Below are 13,387 nucleotides of genomic sequence, written 5' to 3' on the forward strand. Positions count from 1 at the left end.
GAGGAAGAGGTATTGGCAGGTGTGGGATCTGGCCACCCTCTACAACTAACACTGCCAAATCCCAATCAACATGCCAACCCTGTGAAGATACAAGGAAAACAAAGAAGAAGAAGAAGAAGAAGAAGAAGAAGAAGAAGAAGAAGAAGAATAGTAATCTAGGATTTTCATCATCCTATTACATGAGACTTTTGACTAAGTTCTTCTCAAGCATCTGTTTATCTGTTTTCTGATATCTTCCATTACGTCCTTTGCATCCATTACACTAGCCCACTGTGTATTTCAGTCAGTTCTAAAATTGTTGTTTTCATGAAAAATTGTCCATATATGGTATGAAGCTCTTCTTGGAGTTCCTGCTTACTACCATGTCATGCTTACTAATATGTCTGTACGCCCAAACATTTTATGCAGAAATGGGTCCCTCATTACCACCACTTCAGGTCTAATTACATGAAGTGTTTAAGTCTCTCTTAAGTTCTGCCTGGCTGGTTTCCTGTTGTGTATGCTGGCCAGAAGCAGAAAACACAGGTGGGTAACACTGGATATGATGAGTGGAAAGAAAGTCCTCTTCTCTCTTCATGCTGTTCATACTGGTAAATGTATTTCACCCTTCCTTCCTGTAAGCTCAAAGAAAAATTACAAAAAAAGATATAATGGACTATTATTTAACATTAGACTGCAAGTGCTGATAGGGTGAGTTTGGAAAATAATCATGAAGTAGATGACTGATTTGTGGTGGCAGCACATGCTACTCTGCACATACTTTTGTTTATAAAACCACAGAAAAAAAATGAATCTCTATGAGGAAGATGCAGGGCAACTAAAATGCTGTTAGAAGTGTTTATTTCATGTTAACATAGTTCAATAAGTCATTAGTGCCTACACTACTAGAAAAGATTTAGAAATGTGGCATTCTCAGATGTTTTAAAAGGCTTCAACCTTCCTTCTTGAAACAGAAAGGTGCAGAAATGAACAAATTCATCATGATATTAATGACCAATTGGCAAATACTGGATTAAAATTTTTGATTGTTCAGCTGAATAATAAGTCCTTTTTCATTTCAACATCTCACAATAAAATCATTAACTAATTAAAATACAGCCACACACAAAAGTAGTTCAGTGGAGTTACCTATTGATGAGCATCAAATTTTCTGATCCTTCTGGATTAGCTACTGCAGAAAAGGAAAACTAATTACCCTGTTTGTGGTACGAATCTAGTTGTGGACAGTTCTGACCAATTACAAAAATTTGGTATTGGGCTAGTTCCATTTACTTATCATAATTCAACAAAACATTTCATTGTTTGAGACTGTCTTGTAATGTTATGTTTAAAGACCAACCATCAAAGGCCAAAAGTTATTTACTCTAATGAACAGCAACAATAGGGGATTGCTTGGTGCTGCAGGTGAATTTTAACTGTAATGAAGTTTGCAGTAAAGGGCAAGATAATGTGAATGAAAATTTCCATTACCATACTCTGCTTAGAACTGTATCATATTTAAAAATGATGTACATTATAATCCAGAATTCAGCTTATAGAGCCCCCCAAATTCGGCAGTCTGAATTAGAATAAACTTTGGAAAGAACAATTATTGCAATGAAATACTTTAGGGGCATAGTGAATTTTGCACTGGAACTAAAACCAGTAATTTTAGGTGTGAAAAGGCTGGCTCTCACTACATATCACAAAAAGGAAATTGAAAACATCCTCATGAACATTAGAGAACCTCTACGAGAACTTTCTGTAGATACAAACGTAAAAGAGAAAAGTATAGACTTAAACATGTCATGGAAGAAATGTTATTTAGCATAAAATCCACTGCTATTCCACTACTTCTATCACCATATTTTTTATCTGCCCCAGCAGACTTTAAATACTGATGCTTAACATAAGAACAATACCTTGTAATAGAATGAAATTTTACTTTACTATTTACTGAGGTTTATGTGTAATGTATTTGCAAGCAGAATGAAGGATTATATTTGCTTGTTCTGTCAAGTGGGATAAGGCATCATAGTAAATTAATTTTTTTGTTAGCAAAAATAATCCTTGAAATAAATTGTGAAGATGCAGAAAGAAAAATGCCAAAAGAAAAATGAGCATATAACATCTCATTTACCAGCCATGTCAGCATTTTGACTGAACAATGCATCCCCATTCTACAATACTGATGTGTCCTAAGACGACAGGGCCTCTGTTCACACAGCTCGCATCTTCCAGGACTGGTCAATTATCTCCCCTGGGCACCACAGTCGCCAGATCTCAGTATATTGAGCCTTTTTGGTCTGCTTTGGAGAGAAGGGTGCATGATCACTATACACCTCCATCGTTGTTACTGAAACTGGCCACTATTTTGTAGGAAGAATGGTACAAAATTCACTTAAAAACCACACAGGACCTGTACTCATTCATTCAAGACGACTGGAAGCTGTCCCAAATGCCAATATGTTTCCTGCACTGTATTAGGCATGTTAATGTATTATTGTGTTTCTGGTGTTTCCATATTTTTGTCCAACCCCTGTATTATATGTCCATTTAGCTTTTTTGCCACACGGAGAAGACTCAGTGAGAACGACAACAGAAGGATTAAATTTCATGCACGTAGCACCTCTGGATTCTATGCTACAGTGAATAAAGATGGAAAATATCACAAATCAAGAAAATTCAACACAAAGCCCATAATGGTGAGAGACTTTATTTACTAGGTAAACAAAGCTCTTGCCATTCTGATTTTACTCACTCCACTACTTAATACATTTCTATCTTTCTTATTTGTTCTCTGAAATTCCCAAATTAAATTTTATATTTTCTTTAAGGTTAATTTTTGTTTTTCTCTTTGGTTGACATAAGAAGACAAGGCTAGAGTTATTGTGGAATACCTGTATTTATTTATTTTTTACATGAATATCCACACTGGCATAAATTGCAGTACCACGGAAAGGAGTAATAAAGATGGTTTGACAGAACAGAGTTTACATGATGAGTGCATCAGTGAATTACAATTTGTTTCATTTTCAACAGTATACAACATTAAGCATCAATGCTGTTATTCTTCCTACTTCTGAGGTTGGATTTAATTTTCACCCTGGATTAATCTCTATATTTTGCCCCACTATTTAGTCCAGTCCATCAGGAAACCAGGGAAATCAAGGGAATGGCCTCCAACCTCAGAGACATTAAGTTATTTTACATATGGTAACTATCATTACAGTATTTTGACAAATAAGTTTCACTATTTTCATTGGAGAAGTTTTTACATTAATACTTGCTTGGTTTTCATAGCTGTTTGGCATTTACAAAGGGTATTCACAGAGAGATTCTTGCTTCACAAATGTAACAGACTGGAGATTGTTCATATGGATTGCATATATGGTTGTCAGTGGAGCTTTGTCTCAGAGCTTCAGCCCAGGAAGCAGTGTGATGATCCAAGTTAAGGGGGTACAGCTCATGGAACCACCATCCATCATGGCAGGAACACATGAAACAATTGAACACAGGTATCAAAAACATATAACAGTAATAGCTCTCTGATGGGAAAACAAGTTAAATATCAATTGTTAAACTGGAGGCAGAGATATTCTCGCTCATAAGAGATTCCTAACCTACCACAATTTGCAAACATGCAGATTAGGGAGAAGCAATCTACAACAAAGTTCATTTGATAATGGTTAGCAGAAAAATGGCTCTGAGCACTATGGGACTTAACTTCTGAGGTCATCAGTCCCCTAGAACTTAGAACTACTTAAACCTAACTAACCTAAGGACATCACACACATCCATGCCCAAGGCAGGATTTGAACCTGCGACAGTAGCAATCACGCAGTTCCAGACTGTAGCACCTAGAACCGCTTGGCCACCCCGGCTGGCTAATGGTTAGCAGAATCTGTCTGTGAGCCAGTTGAGTTCACTGTTCATCAACTTGTGACTCACACCACAGCCCACAGTCATAGCAATACAGGCCATTATATTTGCAAATGCACTTACATTGTACATGTGTAGTTAGTTAGTTTACTGCCCTCTTGATAAGCCATAACACATATTTTGAAGGTGCCTGATGCACACAGTTTTTATTACCAATGCCAGCTGGCCAAACTAATTGTCATCTCAGCAGCAGTTGCTCAGTAGTAGCATGTCTCTACTTTCATTTACTTGTGTAATGCTCACGGCAGTGCTTCCATCACACAGTCCATCAAGTGACACAAAAATTCAACTAACATATTTGTGATAACTCTTTACAAATCAGTTTAGGTTTATTCCACAACAGAAAGAGTAGTCTACACCACACAGCAGAAATTTGTACCCCAATATCAGAGTAGCTGATTGAAGGCAAGTGTTACTCACAGTTTTTTGGTGTTTGCCATTGCAGTTTACAGTTCCTTATCCACACTGTAAAGTCAGTCAAGCAGCTAACCAGCTAATATTTTGAATGTTCTAATTGTCAATCTATAGATATAAATCTAGTAGACTCATATGGCATCCTCACAATATATCATTTTTAATACTGCCATCACAAATCACTAGTGACTGTGAGCCATATTATACGGTACTCAACTGAAGTTAACATAGTAACATAAACAAAAAGGTAAAATTATCTTGGCAACTCTGCTTCTGAATTGTTTTATGTACACCTTTGGTTCCTTATAGGCTCAGGTGCTTCATGTGTACAGTTGTAGAAAGTACACAGTGCTGTATATTTCATTGTTCATTTATTTATGTGCTGTACTCACTTGCATCAACCACAGTGACATATGCAACTGACAGCAAAACTAAGTGAGGAAGAAAAATTCTAGATATCATATCAACTGTGAATGTAAACCTATACCTAACTAATACCCCATTCAATTGAGAATCACTCAAAATCTAGGAAACCCTTAATACATTACTAGCTTACCAAATGGATAACAGCTTTCACTGCTATGGCTTAGCTTAATTACTTTATCAGTAGATTATTATCTTAAGAATCTCATTACCCTCAAATTAGGTGGTGACAGCAAATTAAACTTCTTATCAACTAGTACAGGACAATGTCCATCTTATGATCCATAACTATAACTGTTATCATCTCCATGTACACACATTATACTCTGACCCTGGTTGTATTTCAGAATTAAAATGTTCTTCATGCTTTTAGTTTTATCAATATGAATATAAGATACAATCCATCAAGTGACACAAAAACGCAATTAAATTACTAATGGCAATTCTTTACAAATCATTTTAGGTTTATTCCACAATAGAAAGAGTAGTCTACACCACATAAGTACACACTATTACATTTTGTACAATGCATATGTGTTGGTGCAAAGCAGTTTATGTCTGGTAATTATTGTGACTGTACAGGTTGAATGAGAATGTGCATGTTGTGCGTGACGAAATAAAATACAATCTCTCTCATTAACGCACCAAAAATCAAAGTTCTAAACTGTTCACAAGTTCTGTATCAGCTCAGAGTCCCCAGGTGCTACTGCATGAACAGATTTACCCACAAACTACACAGCACAAACACTTCAATGTACCCCTGTAACTACAGTTGGACTTACAAGTCTGACTAAGTTTCATCTATGGGGTGCTAACTCACATTCACTGCAGTGTACACAATGCTCCACAAACGTGTTTAATATAGATGCAGACAGTATTTCTATGCACAAATCATGTACACACTCATGTATTTTTTGAAGTTTCACATAATCGAGTTTATAGTAACACGAATACAGAAACATCGAAAGTCACAGTTCAACATAAATTAATTTCAGAGCCTGGCCAAGTTTCTTAAGATCTTGGAGGTGGCTGAATAAATCACAATTAACTGTGTGTGTTATCTTTAGAAAATTGTTAAAGTTGCACAGTATCTCAAACTACAAATTCCACAATGGCTACACACAGAAACCTTCTAATGCAGCTTCTATCACATGCAACCCTAAAAATAACAAGGCCATAAGATGCTGAAAAACTTCAGTGTCCAAAAGTAGGAACTCTGAATAATTCACACACATGGACTAGCAGCTATTTCAGTGCTCCTCAAATAAACTTTCTCGAATTACAGACTAACACACCTTCAATGACATTTTTCTTTTATCTGTCATAGCTTATTTATAAACAATAATTGTTATGGTTTTCCTCCATCTTCAGATTTATAAGTGTAAATATTACAAAAAATATAAATTATACATTAAATAATTTCCTATATACCTAAAGTTTGCAGTACTGCCACTACTTTTAATGATTCCTCTATTTATTTAGTAAGAAGTCCGGAAGTAGGAGCTCTGAATAATTCACATATGTAAACTAGAGCTATTTCACTGTTTATCATATAAACTTCCTTGAAACACAAACTATCACAGCCTGACCATCTCCAACATAAATACGCCCACCAAAATGCTGCTGTTCACCCAGGAAACTTCAGTCAAGGGCCACTTAAGTCATATAAACTACTGGCTTGATTTGATTTTTTATTTGGTCCTGTTGATTACATATAGTACAGATGGTGTACTAGTAATATAGGACAAGTGAAGTGAAATAAAACAAAATTATGTGAGAATTTTATGTATCTCATAATTACTTATTTTCTATGAATGATTGATTATGGACAATAGTATAATCTTCATTTTACTGGTATAGTAGAAGTAGAAGTTTATTGTCTCACAACATACAATTTCAAGTCACTGACTTAAAGTACAAGAGACTCGTCAAAACACAAAAACTGGTTTACAATATTCCTTATAACACCAGTAATGTAATATACAGCACTGAATAATAACTTAATTATGCAATTAATAATTTTTCTTCAAAAGTAACAAACTTTGAAAGATTAACAGCTGTAAGTACTTGCTTCTGCTGCTCAAATTTTCAGGCTGTCATTTATAAATTCTTCTACTGAATAGTAACATTTCTGCTCTAGTTTCTCAGATAAGGATTTTTTTCAGTGTTTCTAAATTTATGCTGAGCAATTCTCTTGCTTTCACTTTAATACATTTTCATACCCATATAATGTGGAGTTTGAGCATAAAGTTTTAAATGGTGGGTGGGCAGCATAAAATTATTTTGATATCTGGTGTTGTAATCATGTTGAAAATGATTTGCTACAAATAAATCAGGGTTACTGTGTAGAAAGATAATCAGCTCATGTATGTATAGAGAGGGAACACTTAATATACTTAGATTTTTCAGTTGTGGATGACGACTTTCTTCACCCTATGTTGTCCACATTTCTAATGGTGGTTTTCTGAAGTTTTAGTATTCGGCACATATGGCTTGAGATACCCCAAAATACAATTCCATACCTTACAATGACTCAAAGTAGCTGTGATACACTGCTCCTCTTATGTCCATACTGGTAGCATTGTATAATAGTCTCATTGCAAATGCTAAGCTATTTAATTTATTTGCAAGGTGCTGTATATGTGATCCCCATGATAGATTTTTATCTAGTTGCATTCCTAGGAATTTCACGCAGCTAACTTCCTGCAAATCCTGGTTTCTGTGACTGACCTGAATATTACTTAATTTTTCTTTTTTGTATCTGCATTTACTGAGTCTTTTCCATGTTTAATTCTAACCTGTTTGAATCAAACCAGGTATCTAATTTTTATAAAGTATTTAATACAGTTTGTGGAATTTGATCAGTACTGCTACTTTCAATGATTAAAGATGAATCATCTGCAAATAAAACTGCGTGACACTCAATATTAAGTGACAGATCATTTAGGTCCCATTCTGTTTTTGTTTTACATAAGACAGAACCCTGGGGTACTCCATGTGAAATGGTTTTCCATTTTGAAATTCACATTCCTCTCTCTGATGTTATAAACACTCTTTGCCTTCGGTTCGTTAGATAGGACTTAAACTATTGTAATACCATGCCCTTAATTCCATACTTTTCCAGTTTACAGACTAGCAAGGAGTGATTCGCGCTATCAAAAAACTCCTGTGGTGTACAGTGAGTTGTCTAGAGATGAGCTAATTTTATCAACAAAATTATTTATAGCAGATACTATGGTTTTGCCTTTTTGAAATCCATACTGATTTTTTTAGATTATTTTAAATTTTTCTGTGAGATTTTGAATTTGTATAGTGACTACCTTCTCAAATATTTTTGATAGCGGTGGAAGAAGAGAGACTGGACAGTAGTTTCCCATGTGTTCCTTTGTGCCTTTTTTTAATAGTGGCTTAACTACTGCGTACTTCAGTGTGTCTGGAAAATACCCTTCTTGAAGGAACTGGTTAACTATTGTAGTTAGTGGCTGCACAATTATTTTAGAGACTGTTTGTAACACTTATGTTGCTATCACATTTTCTATATCTTTTACTGTAGTTTTGGAAAATGTACTGAAAAATTCATCATCAAATTGCTCTCTGTTGAAGAAATTTACATTGTCTGCGCACTCTGATACATTGACATTAGATTTGATTATATTTCTAGAGAATTCATTAAATAATTCAGAAATTTAAAAAGGATTTCCAATAGTTTTATCCTTCATCTTGATTTCAAAAATATCATGGCCTCTATCTGTGGCACCTGTTTCAGCTTTGATCACTGACCATAATGCCTTTGATTTATTTTCACTGTCCAATATAAATCTGTTATTGGCTAGTTATTTGGCTGCTGTTACAACTTTTTTTTAAATATTTTTGTAATTTCTTACATAGGCAACAAAATCAGGACTTTTGTGATGTTTTATTTCCCTGTGTAGCTGTCTTTTCCTTGCACTAGAGATTTTTATTCCTTCAGTAATCCACTTTACTTCATTTCCTACTTTTTTATGATGTATAGTAAAGTGGAAAGTTTCATTAAAAACATGTAGAAGTTTTCCAAGAAAGTAGCAAAATTTTCAGAGCATTAAATACTATGATCTATAGCCCACTCCACGTTATTAAATGTATGAAAGAATAAGTTCATATTTTCTTTGCTGTAATGGGGTTGGTGTAGGTTTTTTTGGAGTAAGGTTCTATTGTTTTTGGTAGCTCCATAAACAGAGCACAATGATCAGAAAGTCCTAAAAAAAAAAAAAAAAACAAAAAAAAAAAACACCTTATTTGCCTCATTATAAGTGTAATCGGTTAAAATATTATCTATACGTGTTGCAGACCTTTCGTTAATCTGTGAAATTTGCGCTGAAACCAGATATTGGAATCATATCAATGAATTTTGTTGAGTAATTGGCTTCACTGGCTATATCAATGTTGAAATCAGCAGTTATTATGGCTGTTGTCTTGGTTTCTTTTTGAAGTTTTTTTGCAATAGAGACTGGAATTTCGACTAATAATGTTTCTTTATTTCTGCGACTGGAATTCTATACACAGATAAAATTGCAATATGTTGCTCTAACTCAACGTAGAAGCTTTCAAATATACAAACTTCATTAAGCGAATCGAAATCGAGTCTTCCTCTATACTCCATTGATCTTTCCACAAGTATGCACGCTCCTCCTCAAATTAAATTACTCCTACAAAAGCTGCTAGCAACACAAAAGTTATCAAGGTTATTTAAGATTTAGATACTACCCTTTGTAAGCCAGTATTCATTCAAGCATACAACCTTGATATTTGTTATTTCTGACACAATGATTTGCAAGTCGTTAAGATTTGTTTCTCTGCCATTTATGTTAAAGTGCATTCCGAAGGTATTATTACTTTTTTGAATATTCCCAATGCCATCTGGTTTGAAAAGCTGTTTGTATATTTTCGTTTCAACTTCGTTATCAATTTCTGCATACTAGTTTCCCTTACTATGTATGATCTTACATACATAACTTTACATATTGCTGAATGTTGCCGATCCTAGCCTGTTTAGATGCAGGCAATCTTGTCTTACACATTTATCACTGATAAATTTATTCGAATCCACGAAAACTACACCAAGTCTGTTGCACTGCTCTCTGATGCGATTGTTAATCCTGTCTATGTATTTATCACTTACCGATCTTCTGTACAGGATACTACTCATTATTAACTTTGATGCTGGGTACACGTTTTTCGCAGTCCGGATTTGATTTATTGCTTCTTTTACTATCTCTTCTTCACTGCTCTTTCGCAGCGAGTCGTCCCCACGTGGATGAATACACCTTTGTAGTTTTCACTGCGATGTAGCGGCGAGAATGCATTTTTTTCGTTGTCTGCATGTTCTTGAGGTGATGTATACCTTTGTCCCTGGGTAGACATCAATTTTAGCATTCGGTACTGCAGCGTTTTTAATTAGTGAATCACCAGTTATTAAGAAGCCATTTCCGGTGATTTGTTTGCCACCTTCTTGATGCTTCCTTCCTTTGTTTTGGTACGTTACTGCAACCCACGTATATTTATTTCTACGTTCAACGTATTTTGTATTTCTTTCTACTTGACTTTCGTCATTATCATCACGTTTATCGGTTTGCATATCACTTTTCAAACTTTGAGTTTGTTTTTTTCGCCATTTTCCTTCACTGATTCGCTGTTTCCACGGATTCATAAACGTTTTTCATTTAACAGTTACCCGCTTTCTTGCTTCAAGATTACAATTTGTTTTCAGAGAGTGTCAATGTCACTACTATTCAGTACCTTATTAAATTCGTCTTTTGAATTTATCGTGTTGAGAAAATCTTCACGTTCGTCACTAGCACAGTTACGACATGATCACCTAATATCGTCATTTACGAACTTGAGATTCTGATTTTTATCTTCACCCCATAAGTAAGTTCAAGTGAATACTTAACAGTGTAGAATAGATTGAAGTACACATTTTATCATATTATATAAATAAATAAATTTACATTTTATGCCTATAATTTATATTAGAAATACACAATTTTGTATTCTTGATATAAGTAAAGGTTTTCTTTCCTCTATTTTTACTCAGCAGGATTCCTTATTACTCTCGAAATTCATTCACGCACTGTACCGCCGCTTGTGGAGTATCTATGTAGATGTATATGTAGAATATCGTCAAGTCAATGAGAATGGTATGTCACCACTCGATAATTACTATGATCCATGAAATCTCGCATAGAGTTGGAGCAGCAAGGACGAAAGTACTCGTACCTGTTATCCAAGCTCAGGTCTTTTTGGTGACCATTGTTGCTGAAAAATGTAGCAACTCTGTACGCCCCCAAGTCACCTACAAATGCAACTGTGTATTCAAACAACTGTGCAGTATACCTACAACGTGTAACATTTCCTTATTTGCTTTTTTTCCTGGTGTTGTAGTGTCAATGACCAGGAGTGTAACTAACCATACTGTGGCATACTGCCTAGTAAACATCATGGTCACTAGTAAACAGAGAAACAGGTAAATCTGGGAAACATAAAACTGCAAAATCACTTGCTAATACATGGCACAATAGAAACTGATCAGAATAAGGTAGCAGATCTATCTAACAATTACTTTGTTTCTGTTGGCTTCCGCATAAACAATCAGCTTGCAAATCATAAATATAAATTCAAAGGAACACCAGTGTCAGGAAGCATATTTTTGACACCAACAAGTGAAGAAAAAATAATTAAAATAGTGAGTATCTTGAGGAATACTCATGCAGCAGGATATGATGGTCTAAGTCTGGACACTCTTAAGAAATGCAGTCATAAAATTGCATCACCTATGTCAGCAATTGTCAACATCCATATGGAAGATGGTATTTTTCCAGATGAGTTGAAAATTGCTTGAGTTGTGCCTATTTTTAAAAAAGGAAACAGAAATCTAGTAGAAAACTTTCGACCCATATCTGTTCTTCCAATAATATCCAAAATCTTTGAGAAAGTCATATACATAAGAATCTAGAACTTCCTGGTAGGCAAAACTTCTGAGTGGCAGTATGGGTTTGTGAAGGGGTCATCCATCATTACAGCAACATCCAACTTAATCGAAGATGTCATTCAAGCAATAAATCGTAAAGAACATGTATGTGGCATCCTTCTACAATTACTGAAAGAATTTGACTGTGTTGATATGACGATATTCCTGGACAAACTGTGGAACTATGGCATTCGAGGCACAGCCCATAATCTGATTATATCCTACTTGACAAATAGGCAGCAGTTTGTGTCTATTAGCACTTCAGAGGGAGCATACAAATCAAACACCACTGACATTAATTTTGGTATTCCACAGGGGTCAATATTAGGACCACTTCTTTTTATTATTTATGTTAATTATATTCAGTCTATAACAAACCCAACTAAAGCTATATTATGTGCAGATGATACCACGTTAATATGCTACAATCCAAGCTGTTTGCAGCCTGAAGTGGAATCCAATGCTGCAGCAGGCATAATTCTGCAGTATTTTAATGAAAACAAACTAAAATTAAACACTATTAAATCTGTCTATATTGAATTTGTTCTTGGGAGGAAAAAAACTCATGAAAACCAAATTTTAATAAGTGATGAATACATTAAAAAAGAATACTCGACCAAATTTCTTGGCCTGACACTTGATGTAGAGTTAAACTGGTCTGACGATGTAACTTGGAAATCCATCCCACAAACTGACATCTGTCACCAGTACAACACAATGCATGCACGTTTGCAGGGTTGCATTCAACATTCTGGCGATTACACCAGTTATCAACATGCAGGCATTTCACATTTGCAATGGCGTACCTCACATGTATGTTAACTTCTGACCTTGCAATGTAATCACTTAAATATGTTACACAAACATACTCCCAAAATTTCACTACTCTACATTAATTATTTTTTGGTGTTGTGATTGTTTACATCGGTGTGAATAAGACGTGTCATACTACAGGAATTACCCATGATCCTATTAGGTTAAGAGAAGATCCCAGTGTTGTAGAAAGTGGATCGTTATTTTGGGATGCTCGCAGTGTGGCTCAGATATGGCAATGAGAGGTTGTGAATAGTTCTTCTAAGTACTTATGAGAGTCTTGAATAGTATTGAGGCTAACATTAAACCAAATGATAATCATTATATATCTATAAACCAGAGATTTGTTGATTTTCGTAACCTGCTGCATTCCTGCATCTAGCGGTAATTTGTCAATATACATGTGCGAAAATGATATTCGTGAGGTTTAAAAAAGAAAAAAACAGTCTGGATAACAGATCCTTCAGGCAGCCAAGTACTAAATATTTGTTACTGAACAAGCAAATATATCAATTTTAAAATAGCTGCACAAGCAGAGTGTGTCATTTGGCTGTGTTATTGTCTCTGCCAGTGTGCCACTGTAAGAAAATTAGTAAAGCAGTCATGAATTTGAAGCTCGTTTTTAACAAATCAGTGCTTCTCTAGGCATGCACCTGTTGGAGGTGGTAAGCTTCTGCCTTCCTTCGACATTTGAACTGCCTTACCCAGCCTGTTATACCGGAACCTACAGTTTAACATGGACTCAAAACCACGGTTCAACTCGGCATTTTTCACATCAACAAACTTTTCCAGAAGTCATAAGTAAGAGGT

Source organism: Schistocerca cancellata, chromosome 7, assembly GCF_023864275.1.
Source record: "Schistocerca cancellata isolate TAMUIC-IGC-003103 chromosome 7, iqSchCanc2.1, whole genome shotgun sequence".
Classification (NCBI taxonomy): Eukaryota; Metazoa; Arthropoda; class Insecta; order Orthoptera; family Acrididae; genus Schistocerca; species Schistocerca cancellata.